The sequence below is a fragment of the Notechis scutatus genome, chromosome 3 (genome assembly GCF_049901735.1).
Source record: "Notechis scutatus isolate UNSWTSFEM ecotype Mainland chromosome 3, rNotScu1.2, whole genome shotgun sequence".
In the NCBI taxonomy this organism is placed as follows: Eukaryota; Metazoa; Chordata; class Lepidosauria; order Squamata; family Elapidae; genus Notechis; species Notechis scutatus.
This window is the reverse complement of record NC_142011.1, coordinates 145,841,515-145,855,345: the sequence shown is the minus strand read 5'-3', so window position 1 is coordinate 145,855,345 and position 13,831 is coordinate 145,841,515.

Here is a 13,831-nt window from a genome sequence, read left to right as displayed (position 1 = left end):
CCAATATTATTGGTACTGAACAGATTGGGTTTAAAGTGGGCTGTGCCACACTAGACCACTGCTTTGTCTTAGCACACCTGGTCAATAAATATACTACCATACCAGGTGGCAAACTTTTTACTGCTTTTATTGACCTAAAGTCACTGTTGAATCAATCCCTAGGGGACTGTTGTGGTCAAAACTGCTCAAAAATTCTATCGACAGACATCTTCTGTTCCTAATTAGATCCTTGTACAACCAGACCTCTAGTCAGGTCAGGTGTGGTCTGCAGGGAGAACTTTCAAATCCTATCCCGATTAAGAACGGAGTAAGGCAGGGTTGTGTTCTGGCTCCTCTTTTGTTTAATTTATTCTTATCTGACTTGGCCTTTCACATTGGATGTATTGAGTCCCACGCCCCAAAGTTGTCAACTACGAAGATCTCGCTTCTCCTTTATGCTGACGATGCAGCCCTCCTTTCATTGTCAAGGTCAGGTCTGAAAAGATTACTTTCTGCATTTGGGTCCTACTGTGCTGAGAACCACTTGTCTATTAATTACGACAAATCCAAAATACTGGTGTTCTCTAGAGCCCAGAAATTGTATAACTGGGCTATCAATGGTAATGCTGTTAAGCAGGTTTCCCAATTTAAATATTTAGGTATTCAATTTCAGAACACTGGTGCTTGGACTACACATCGAACCCAGGTGCTGAACTCGGCCTCCTGTAGTCACCAACAGATTTTCAGATATTTTTATTCCCAAGGAGGCCAGTTTATTCCTTCTGTTCTGCGTATTTACAAAGCCAAAACTTTGGCTCAAACTCTTTATGGAATTCCCATATGGATACGGGGCTTCAAGGATTGTATTGAAAGAACCCAGGCTGTCTTTTTTAGAAAACTTCTGGGTCTTCCTCCTTGTGTTGGTTTTGCTCTGATGTACCTGGAACTGGGCACTCGATCAGTTGAATGTATGGCGTGGATTAACACCTTTAAATGGTGGTTTTGGGTGCTCTTTCTGGCAGTTCCTGGTAGCTACCTCTCCCTGGCGTTTGCTGACTCTCATATTTCTCATTGGGAGAGGGAGCTGATGAAGAAATTACACCTGCTAGGTTTTATGGGAGATGCCCTGGGATATTATGGCCTTAAGGATGCCCAATTTAGGGTACTCCAACAGCTTGTGGACATTGACTTGCAATATCTATGAGCCAGAGCTAACAAAACTTGCTCCCCTCTGATCTTCAGCCAATGTAATAATTACGGACCGAGGATGGCTTCCTATTTTTACACTCTAACCATTCCCAAGTACAGAAGAGCTTTCTCCCTAGCTCGCTTTAATGTTCTGCTCTCAGCACTACTGGATGGGTGATTTAAGAGGCTCCCGATTAACAAGCAGCTATGCCCCTGTGACAGAGCTGAGGTTGAAACTGTGGAGTATGTCCTTTTATATTGCCCTATGTATAACGCAGGCAGATCTAAGTTACTGTCTCTCCTTGAAACAGACCCTTCTAGACCCAATGTTAGTAATTTGTTCTTATATTGTCTAGGGGATGGCTCCTCATATATCACTTCTTTGGTTTCCAAATTTTTTTAAGAGCTGTAACCATCAGAGGAGAACGCTGTAATTCCCCTTAGTCAAGTTTTTGGTGACCAAAAACTTGACTAAGGGGATGATTAATTTTCATGATTAATTTTCCCATGTTCTTCTTTTGTTGTACTTGTGTTTTGGTTTGTGACCGCGAATAAAGTATTATTATTAAAAAAGCCCTTTGTGGCACGGGTATCAAACTTGCTATGTCACATTGCCGTCATGTGATATATTACGATGATTTTCCCCTTCACAGAGCTGGGTGGGTATGGCTTGCATGTAAAGCATCCGGCCTGCACCCCTGTTTTATGGTATGGATCCAGGTTACTTCAGGGACTGTCTCACCCCAGAAGGATTGGACCATCCCATCCATGCTGGCAGAGGAGGCATGCTGCAGGTCCCGTCAGCCTGACTATTCCAGCTGGTGGGGTCCAGGAGGAGGGCCTTGACTGCTGTTACTCCTGCCCTCTGGAACGTCTTGTCCTCCCCCCATGTGAGATTGGCCCCAACCCTCCTATCCTTTCGTTAGGGCCTAAAGACGTCACTCTGCCAGTTAGATTGGGGCCCCAGTGGGAGGTGGTTGATCGAGTAACAACAGATCCCACCTCACCCCACTCTGCCCCCCACCCTCCCTATGTGTCCTTAGGTTTTAATGTTGATTTTCATTATTTATGCTTTTAATTGTACATGTATAGACATACTTTTATGACTGTAAGCACCCCTTAGCTATCCTATGGTAAGATGGATGAACAATATATACATGCATGAATGCATGCATACAAGCAGACAGACAGATAGACAGACTGACAGACAATACATACATATATAGAGAGAGAGACACTTAGGCTACAGACTTAGATGCCTTTAATTAAGGAATAGATCTCATTCATGGCAGCCCCTCAGCAGGGCTTACAATCAGGGGTGGGATTCAAATTTTTAACAACCAGTTCTGTGGGTGTGGCTTGGTGGTCATGTGACTAGGTGGACATGGCCTGGTGGTCATGGTATTGGCTGGGTGTGGCCAACTCAATATCACTCACATCGAGGCACGCGTCTCCTCGCCTGGCCTCTCAGGACTGTGGGGATGCTGCAACAGTCGTAAGTGTGAAAAATGGTCATAAATCACTTTTTTCAGTGCCATTGTAACTTTGAATGGTCACTCCACACAAGCAAAGTACCAGCAAAGGAGGGGAAAAAAACTCCAGAGAAGTTCCTGAGACAGGAAGTCTAGTCCTGCCAAGAATGTAATAACGGTTAATGGAGAGGCAGTTTCTGAAAGCAACATCAGAATGTTTCCTTCCTGCCTTCCTTACAGGATTAGACCAGTAATTTCTTCTAAGAACTGTTTCTCCGAACATTCTCCTTAGAATGTTAACAACCAGTTCTAGCAAATATGTGCGAACTGGTAGAATCCCACCCCTGCTTACAATGCTTACGTTCCCTAATTGTTACACCCAATAAGATTGGCAACCGGAATGGCAAAAGAGGATCACAGGGATATATATCATTATATATATGGATCTTTGGTTATTCAGGTTTTCTCCTGCGTAAGATTGGAAGTATCTAGGCAACGTTTCGATGAAGTCTCATTCATCATCTTCAGGTTTGTGTCTATATATATATATATATATATACACACACACATACATACATACATACATACATACATACATACATATATATGGTATTCAGCTTTGTTCGGGTATTTTCCCACGTCATTGTAGTTGTGCTTTTAAAGTTGTAGCAATGTTTCGGCAGAATCTCATCTGCCATCATCAGGCTTCTGTATAGTGTTCATCTGTGAGTCAGACTTTTATAGTGGTTTCAGATTTAAATTTGGGGCAGCCTATTGCTGTGCCAGAATGGTTTTTTCTTCATCCTGATTGGTTGGGAGTCTTGGTCTGTGTTTATTGGTCTTGGAGTTTGCTGTGTTCTGCTTGATTTGTGTTTCTAATATCTTTTGTCTGTTTTGGGGCTCTTTTTGTATCTTGATTGGCTGGCAACATTGTATTTCTTTATTGGAGGCCTTTAGTGCAGCTTGGCTCCGGGTAAATGGACGGCTATCATTTGTTAGGAAGCTAGGTTTCATCTGGGTGCCTGGTTGGGGTGTGTTTGAGCTGGAGGTATCGGGGGGATCTGTTTGTGCCCAGGTGTTTGCCTGGCTTGTGGTGTGGAGATTTTTTTGTTTGTGAGTGCAGGCTTCCAAATAATTGACAGTCTGGTGGAATCATCTCTTCTATTCATGCTTTCAGGTCTTTTTTCAATCTCTATGGCTTCTCTGATAATTCTGTGGCTGGGGTTTTCTATAGTGGCTAGGGTTTTGGTGCCACTGAAGTCGATGCTATGACCTGTTGCTTTCATGTGTTGGACTAGTGAGGAAGTGTGTTCCAGCTTTTTTACTGCATTTTTGTGTTCATCCAGGCGGGTACTTATTCTTCTATTGGTCTGTCCAATTTATGTGGCAGGGCATGATGCACAGGGGACTTCATATATGCCTTGGTTTTCCAGGTCAATTTTAACTTTGGGGTTTCTTAGGATGGCTGCTATTTTTCTGTCTGTTTTGAAGGCAGTCTTGATGTGATGCCTGTGTAGTATCTTGCTGATTTTGTCTGTAGTACCTCTTATGTAGGGCAGGACAGCTGTTCCATAGGTCTGTTCATCTTCTAGGTCTCCATTATGTCTCAGTGTGTTTTTGTGGATCAAGCCAGTGATTTTGCTTTTGTGGAAGCCATTAGCTGTCAGTACTTTAGTCAGGGTGCATAGTTCAGTCTTTATGTGTGTCTTGTCTGCCAGGCGTTTGGTTCTGGCAATTAGTGTTTTGGCCACGGAGTTTATCTGTGCTGGGTGGTGGTGGGATTGGGCGTTGAGGTAGCAGTTGGTGTGTGTTTTCTTCTAGTATATGGTGTGTCCTAGTGTGCCATCTGTTTTTTTGTAGATTAGTACATCTAGGAATGGTAGTTGTTTGTTTGTTTCCGTTTCCATGGTGAACTTGATTTTGGGGTGTGTGCTGTTTAGGTGTGTTAGGAAATTGTTTAGGTTTTCTTTTCCACGATGACACATTTGTGATTTGGCCCCATGGAAAAGAAAACCTAAACACGCATTGAAGAACACAAGAACTCAATCAAAAAAGAAGAACCAACCTCTTCCCTGGTCCAACACCTCAAAGCCACAGGACATGAGATTGACTTTAAAAATACCAGAACTATCACCAAAACTGAACACTTCAACAACAGAATAATCAGAGAAGCCATAGAGATAGAAAAATGCCCACACAGCATGAATAAACGAGATGATACCTCCCGCCTACCAGCCATTTGGAAACCCGCCCTCATTAACAAACGAGTACCTAACATGAAGAATGACACCAGACCCACACCCACGAGGGCCACACAAGATGCTTCCACCACACTTCCATGTAGAAAGCAGACTCACACCCACACAGAAGATGAGACACGACCACGGACCAGAAGCCATACCGCAGCTGCATCACTACCCTCTTCAAGCCCCTCTGACCCATACATGAAGCGAACTGACGCCCACCATGAAGATGTGGCACGACCATGAATGCGAAGCCAAACAACAGGATCACATCTCACCAGCTCAAATCCCCCGGCAACTAAGACTAACCTGAGCACAACCAAGCCCCCACCTGAACAGAACACACCCCCAGCCAATCAGAACACAGCCAACCCCCCAACCAATCAGAACACAGCCAAACCCCCAACCAATGAGAACACACCCCCACCCAATCAGAACACAGCCAAGCTCCCAACCAATCAAGTCACACCCCCACTAGCAGTTAAAAGGAAGAAGCAGCTGCATGCTCACATTACTCCGAGAAGCACAAAGCCGAAGACACAAGCCTGAAGATGATGAATGAGACTTCTTCTAAACGTGTATATATATACACACTGCTCAAAAAAATAAAGGGAACACTTAAACAACACAATGTAACTCCAAGTCAATCACACTTCTGTGAAATCAAACTGTCCACTTCGGTAGCAACACTGATTGACAATCAATTTCACATGCTGTTGTGCAAATAGAATAGACAACAGGTGGAAAGCATAGGCAGTTAGCAAGACATCCCCAATAAAGGAGTGGTTCTGCAGGTGGTGACCACAGACCACTTCTCAGTTGCTTTCTGGCTGATGGTTTGGTCACTTTTGAATGCTGGCGGTGCTTTCACTCTAGTGGTAGCATGAGACGGAGTCTACAACCCACACAAGTGGCTCAGGTAGTGCAGCTCATCCAGGATGGCACATCAATGCGAGCTGTGGCAAGAAGGTTTGCTGTGTCTGTCAGCATAGTGTCCAGAGCATGGAGGCACTACCAGGAGACAGGCCAGTACATCGGGAGACATGGAGGAGGCCATAGGAGGGCAACAACCCAGCATCAGGACCGCTACCTCCGTCTTTGTGCAAGGAGGGACAGGAGGAGCACTGCCAGAGTCCTGCAAAATGACCTCCAGCGGCCCACAAACGTGCATGTGGCTGCTCAAACGGTCAGAAACAGACTCCATGAGGGTGGTATGAGGGCCCGACGTCCACAGGTGGGGTTTGTGCTTACAGCCCAACACTGTGCAGGACGTTTGGCATTTGCCAGAGAACACCAAGATTGGCAAATTCTCCACTGGCACCCTGTGCTCTTCACAGATGAAAGCAGGTTCACACTGAGCACATGTGGCAGACGTGACAGGGTCTGGAGACGCCATGGAGAACATTCTGCTGCCTGCAACATTCTCCAGCATGACCGGTTTGGCAGTGGGCAGTAATGGCGTGGGGTGGCATTTCTTTAGGGGGCTGCACAGCTCTCCATGTGCTCACCAGAGGTAGTCTGACTGCCATTAGGTACCGAGATGAGATCCTCAGACCCCTTGTGAGACCATATGCTGGTGTGGTTGGCCCTGGGTTCCTCCTAATGCATGACAATGCTAGACCTCATGTAGCTGGAGTGTGTCAGCAGTTCCTGCAAGATGAAGGCATTGATGCTGGCCCACCCGTTCCCCAGACCTGAATCCAATTGAGCACATCTGGGACATCATGTCTCGCTCCATCCACCAACGCCACGTTGCACCACAGACTGTACAGGAGTTGGGGGATGCTTTAGTCCAGGTGTGGGAGGAGATCCCTCAGGAGACCATCTTCCACCTCATCAGGAGCATGCCCAGGCATTGTAGGGAGGTCATACAGGCACGTGGAGGCCACACACACTACTGAGCCTCATTTTGACTTGTTTTAAGGACATTACATCAAAGTTGGATCAGCCTGTAGTGTTTTTTTCCACTTTAATTTTGAGTGTAACTCCAAATCCAAACCTCCATGGGTTGCTAAATTTGATTTCCATTGATAATTTTTGTGTGATTTTGTTGTCAGCACATTCAACTATGTGATGAACAAAGTATTTAATAAGAATATTTCATTCATTCAGATCTAGGATGTCTTATTTTTGTGTTCCCTTTATTTTTTTGAGCAGTGTATATATAATCAATCAGAAGAGTGTCAGGAAGAGAAAAACTTTATTACTCTTCCTCTGTGGGTATTATACAAAGCACACATTTGAAGTGTGCCGCTAATGCTCCGAACCATTGCAAAATAACGTGAATCGTTTTCCTGACCAACTTCAATTTCTTGAAATAACTTTTGCCTGACTCGTGACTGAAGCATGTCAACAATCTATCCAGGCTGGTCATAATCCTTGAGAAAGTTCAGTTCCATTTCAACTTGCTTTGTTCTGGAAATGATCATCCAGCCTTTGAGAAGTGACCTCACCCTTCTCAAATCCTATCCTCTTCTCTACCTCAGAGCACTGTTGTCCATTAATTGGCCTTGAAATCCAATTACCCACCGTATATAAATATATTGCTGTGCACGGGTCTATGGGAACAGCTGCAAAATTGCTAATATTAGGTCTAATTTAGCTACAATAAATTCACAAGTATGTGGAGGCACAGTGATGACAGCATAATTATAACAAAAGTCTCTGTGTTGAAGTATACAGATGACAATACATACTAATTTTAGCAAAGAAAAGTGGGGGAGGAGCCCACTCCAAATGAAATGCATGCACCGAACAGACGGGACTAATAGCTCACACACATATTCTTAATGTGACCAGTCACTGTAAAAACAAAAAGATAGATGAAGCTGTTCAGAATCAAGAGCTAACAAGCAATGCAGTCTGAAACCATTAACTGTCAGGGGTAATAACACTCCAAATACTGAAGTGCAGTAAAACAGCAGCACTTTTCTGCAGATGATACACCGATGTGCAAGCACACACCTGTGAAGATGGCACTAAATCTCTGCTTGCATTTATTACTGTCGATGGAGAAAAGCCCAGCACTAATAATGTAAAGTATAAATGGAAATAGCAGACAGCAAAGAGTGACATTTGTATGGTCCCAGTCAGCTTGTTAGCTGAAGTGGGTTTTAATTAGCTATTTTCCAGCAAGCAAATGAGCAAATTAGTGGCAGTCATAAACAAACACAGACAATCAGGACCAAAGAAGAAAAATTTATCATAAAGCTCACAACCCTCCCTCTGTTTTAAGGAATGCAGTCTTTGGTGCCACATCTAAATTTGCACGGTGTAGAACACAACTCTTGAGATGTTCCTAACAGACATGAGAACCAGATAACCAGTGGAGTAGAAAATGCTATTGGGGAGGGGAATGTCCTTTGGCTGACAGCAGGAAAGCGAGGAAATGGAAATTGCAATAAAATAAGTTGCTTTTCTAATGCAATATGTATACAGGAAGTTTATAGGTTCTTTTATTAAAAAAATCTGAGCCTAAATAACTTTACAAAAGGTAGTATAACAGGACTACTACTCAAAGAGCACGTGCTGATGAAGAGTAGGGCCACATATGATGGTGGGCACAGTCTGTAAAATTCTATACTTTGGGGAAAATTCAGAATAGGGTGTTATTTTCTAATTCCCAAGAAAAAGAAAAGAAAAAAACTAAAAAAAAAAAACTATCTCCTTGTCTAACAACAGAGAAAGAAATATATGTTGTTTAACTGGGAGTCAAGGTGAAGGAAAGTCAAAGAGACAGTATCAAAAAGTTCCTGTGAAAAAAATGACTGACTCAACTCAAGCTGACTCAACTCAATTTTTTATTGGGCTATCCCAATTTGTTTCATCTTAAAATGCTATTATCAGATCATTCCGGCTCCATCTCTCTGTCTACAGCCAAATACAGCTCAGCTCACTTTATGCCATATGATTGATTCTAACCCATCTTTGATATTTTAGAAATTTTAGAATGCATACGTACATACATACATGCATACGTGTGTGTGTGTGTGTGTGTGTGTGTGTGTGTGTGTGTGTGTACGGTACATATACAGAAACACATACACACACACACACACATCTCTTTTTTTTCTATTTTATTCTAAATAACTACAATTTCTGTATTCTAAATGATGGTCTATGACTGAATAAAGATTTGAGTTGAGAAAGATGTTTTCTTCTGTCCATATTAAAAATACGGGGTGATTTCTCCTGCTCTTCTCCAAGTATGAGATCTTCTCAGTCACTGTTGATGTAGTAATTTTAGTTGGAGAGTAAACAGATATGCACTTATATTATTTGCCCCAGGTTACTTTGGCATCTGCCCCATTTTCTCCTTCTGTCCATGGTCTCTGAGTTTTGTTGTCCCTCGGCCTCCATTTGCCTCCTCATTTGTCCAGGATAAGGCCCTTTTACAATTCCCCTACTGGTCAATCGAATATCATCTTCCCTCAATTGGGTGTCTGTCCTTGTCCTGTCATTCAAGTGGTGGTGTAGTTGCTAGTAACTACCAAAGTGTGACACAAACACACACCCAGACTCTGCATCACATGGGATCATGAACAGGTCAAGAGCTGATGGAGGGAACTCTGGGAAGGGTATTATTGGGGAAGGAATAAGGGAGGACACTGATAGGGGAACCTGATGGAGGGCTGTAGTTTGAAATTCTTCACAGAATTTGTTTGTGACTGAACAATGATAGCAGCCCAGAATTGTATCTATGAAATGGATGGCTATATAAATTAGAAAATCAAACAAACAAGCATTCAAAGTATATGGGTCTGCCTATCAGCAGAAAAGAAGACAGGTGATTATAGTCTATTTTCAACTATAGCTCCTTCTGTTTCAATATGGTTCCCCATGGCAACTGTTAAACATCTAACAAAGATAATGTAATGGTTAATTGTATTGAATATAACATTACAAACATATAAGTAACATCTGTGGGTGTACTTTCATCCTCCTGAAAGTATCATATTATTTGTATTTTTTGATCATCCCATTAAGATAACTGTAATAGAAAATTACGAATATGTATGAGTGATTCTTTAAAATAAGATTTTTCTAAAATGTTTTTTTAAGTTATGTGAAATCATTGAGCAAACTTCAAATATTTTGGCTGCCAATTAGGTAGGAAGGCAATTAGAATGTGGATAAATGTCTGGAAATTTCAAATAATGCCAATTAAGAGACAGACTGCTATTAAAAGTGATAGTGAATAGTTTCATATTCCCAAAGCAACACATTATTTAGATGCCTGTTCATTATCAAAATTATTAAGATTGCATTTTTTAAAAAAAGAACAAGCTATTCAGCCCGTAACAGATGATTAATGTTCGTATATTTTGTTACAGAAAGGAATTTACCAATCATGTGTGTAAAAATTTTTTGGCCTTCATAAAATCATAGAATTATAGGGCAAAAGTAGATTTTACCTTTAGAATGATATGTACAGTCCACCTCAGGGGTGAAATTCAAAATTTTTCCCTGCCAGCTCTGTGGGTGTGGCTTGGTATAATAATAATAATAGCAACCAGGGGCAAAAGTGGTGATTTTTTACCAATTCAAATCCTCCCTACCATCTCTCCTGACGTAGACCAAGGTGGCTGAATTTTATTAAGCATTCAGATCCGATAGACCAGTGGTTGTTAACTTTTTTGGGCTCCTGTGCCGAAAATTGCATGTGCACTCATGGGCGTGCACGTGCGTGCCAACACCCACCCCGCCCCCTGCGCATGCATGCACAAAACCCTCCCCCCCGCATCCCCTTACCAGAAATACCAGAAGTGATGAAACAATCCCGTTTTTCGGCCTCCAAAGGTTGCAGAGGCTTCCCTCGAGCCCCAGGAGGACGAAAACAGCCTCTCCTGGGCTCTGGAAGCTGAAAATGGGCACTTGCAATATTTCTGGAAGTCCCATTTTTCGGCCTCCCGAGGCTGTAGAGGCTTCCCTCAAGCCTCAGGGAGGCCAAAAATCAGCTGGGAGGCACGCACATGCGCAGTGCAGGTAAGTTTGGTTGGGGCTCGCGTGCCCGCACAAATGGCTCCGCATGCCACCTGTGGCACGCGTGCCATAGGTTCACCATCATGGAGATAGACAGAGACAGAAACAGAGAGATTACATTTTATCAGCCTCATATGAAGTTTTCACATAACTTTCACTATTTAAGAAAAGGAAGGTATATAAGCTACATACCATTCTAAAGATAATCTCTATGCATTCCTTCTTGCGATACCAGAAAGCACCAGGACCTAGATAATTACTAAAGCCAATATATTATATATACTCATCCGAAGTGCAATGGCCCATGAATCCCATTCCCAGTAGTGAATTTGTGGTGATATGCTATATGATGTTTGGGTTGACACACCAGCATTTACCAACACCTGACAACGATTCTCAAAAGCAAGTCCCATTCTCACCCAATTTTTGGAGGCTGGGAAGCTGCATGAGAATGCGGTGTGATCTTATGCAGCCTTGGGACTCTCTGAAAGTCACATGAGAGAACCGTGCTCTTGCGCAGTCTCCAGGGTCTCTGAAAATTGTACAAGAGTAGGTTGCGCTTTCCCACAATTTTTGGAGGCTGCAGAGGTCATGGAAAAGCCTTCTCAGAGGATGCTTCAAGTACAAAGGCCTCATGCAACCTGGAGAAAGTCCCAGGTAGACTGCAGGGGCCTGTCAACAGAAAGAGAACACCGCCTGAAGGTAAGTGGCACTTGGCTTATCCTGTGGAGTACTGAACCCCCAAGGCAATTGCACCATTCTCCAAGGTTCACACACCTTGAGAAACAGTTAAAGGCAGGGTTTTAGAGTAGCAGTGGTGGTCCTAGGTCTGAAATCAAGGACCAGGCCTTGACTTAAGGCCCAGCCTTGATGCTGCTGATACTCTTCATGGTGGCCTAGATGAGAGCGAGATAGAGAATTGTTTCACTTTTATTTGGGGGAGATGTTTGTGACACACCGGCAGATCAAGTTAGGCATTTTCCAAATCTTTGATGTGCCTTAGCCCAAAAGGTTCGTCATCACTGTCATAGAAAGATCTTTGGCTATGTATGTCTGATGAGTCCTAAACAAGATGAAAGGGGTCTCACACTGCACCTGGTGGTCAATTTAAGTAAACAATATATTCCATGTTTGAACACACTCAAAAATTGCTCTTTTATGAGGGAAATGAATTACCCTCATAAACATGGAAAATACCTTCAGCATATTGAAAAATTATCTGAGATCATTAGTAAGGATTTTAAGGATAAATATTTGCTTTTTAAAATTGAAAAATTAAAATATTTTGATTCTACTTAAAGATATGTTAATTAAATGTTCAGTGTCTGCTAAAGTAAATTCCATTTCTACTTACAGATGAGACATGCTTTATATGGGATGACAATAGGTGGCTATGGTCTTTTGAGAGTAATATGTAAAGGGGGCAATTGTATGATCCTTAAACAAAAAATAAGTAGATCCAGAAAGTAAGTGAGGCCATAATTTCTCATTTTAACCTCTTTCTTACTTCCATTTTCCTGACTTCACCTTTTAGGATTATCAGATCAAGGCTACAACATTTGAAATGACCACTAGATGGGAGCAAAGACATACAGGAGACTCTTTCCTACCATCTAGTGGTTGCTCCTATTATGATAGACATACTTTTTTTTTTTTTTGCTGTGAATCAGTTTTTCTCTTAATTTACAGCAGGGGTCGCCAATCTTTTGAACCTCAGGGACCACCAAACTCATAATTTTAAATCCCAGGGACCACTAATATGAATTTTGACTGATGGTGGCTTGCTGATGTTGGTGGGGAGAGAGAGAGAGAGAGAGAGAGAGAGAGAGATCTGATCTAATCTCTCCCTCTCTCTCTCTCTTTCTCTCTCTCTCTCTCTCTCACACACACACACACACATACACACACACACACACACACACACATACAAACACACAGAACACACAGGGGTGGGATTGAAATTGCTTAACAACCGGTTCTGTGGACATGGCCTAATTTGTGGGTGAGGCTTGGTGGTCATGTGACTGGCTGGGCATGGCTTGTATGTAAATATTACAAATATTTATGTAAATATTGATTTTTTTATTTAAAAAAGAGCAACTTTTATCCAAAATCAGGCAAAGCAGGCAGGCAGATTGAGTGCTCACAGAATCACAGATTCACTCAGACATCTATCTTTCTGCCATTGGCTACCTGAGTCTGCACTGAATAATAAATGTTTCAGTCCTGAGGAAGGTTCAGCTCTGCTTAAAAGCAGAGCCGAAGATCTAACGATTAGCTAGAAAGCAAGAAATCCAATGATTTTCTGCTTTCTAACTAATCTAAATCTCCCAGCACAGCAGAACAGACGATGGTCGGGGGGGGGGGGAGGAAAAATATCAACTTAGCAAGCAAGTTTGCCAGGTAAGGAGTGAGTGGGCAGGGAATGTTCCTGCAGGGCATGTGGGCGGCGCAGCCTTGTGTTCCTGCGCAGCCTGGATTAATTGCTTTGGGGGGTGCTTTGGTAGTGACATTTATCTGCAGACTACCAAAATTTTCTCACGAACCACCAGTGGGCTGCGGCCCACCAGTTGGTGACCACTGATCTACAGTATATCTTGGTTATGTCTTTTACAACCTCTCCACAAATATCATGTAAGGTTTTCTTAATGTAACGTTACAATAAAGATCCTAACTGTGCTTCTTGTCTGGAGTTGCTTGCAAGACTAACATCAATCTCATAAGTCTCAAAATGTCTTTGTACTCTGAGAACAGTTATAAAATTACATGTTATCATTATGGATTTTTCTCTCTGACAGATTGGGTGATGCATGTGTGAGTGTATGCATATATATAGCCACATTTGGGAAATCACAAATGACAAAGTTTGTAGAGTGAAAAAATATTTGATGGAGAGCATATGATAATTTCTGTGTTATGAATAAAAGTTCTGAAACAAGCTGCTTTATATTCTTAGAAACTGAAGTT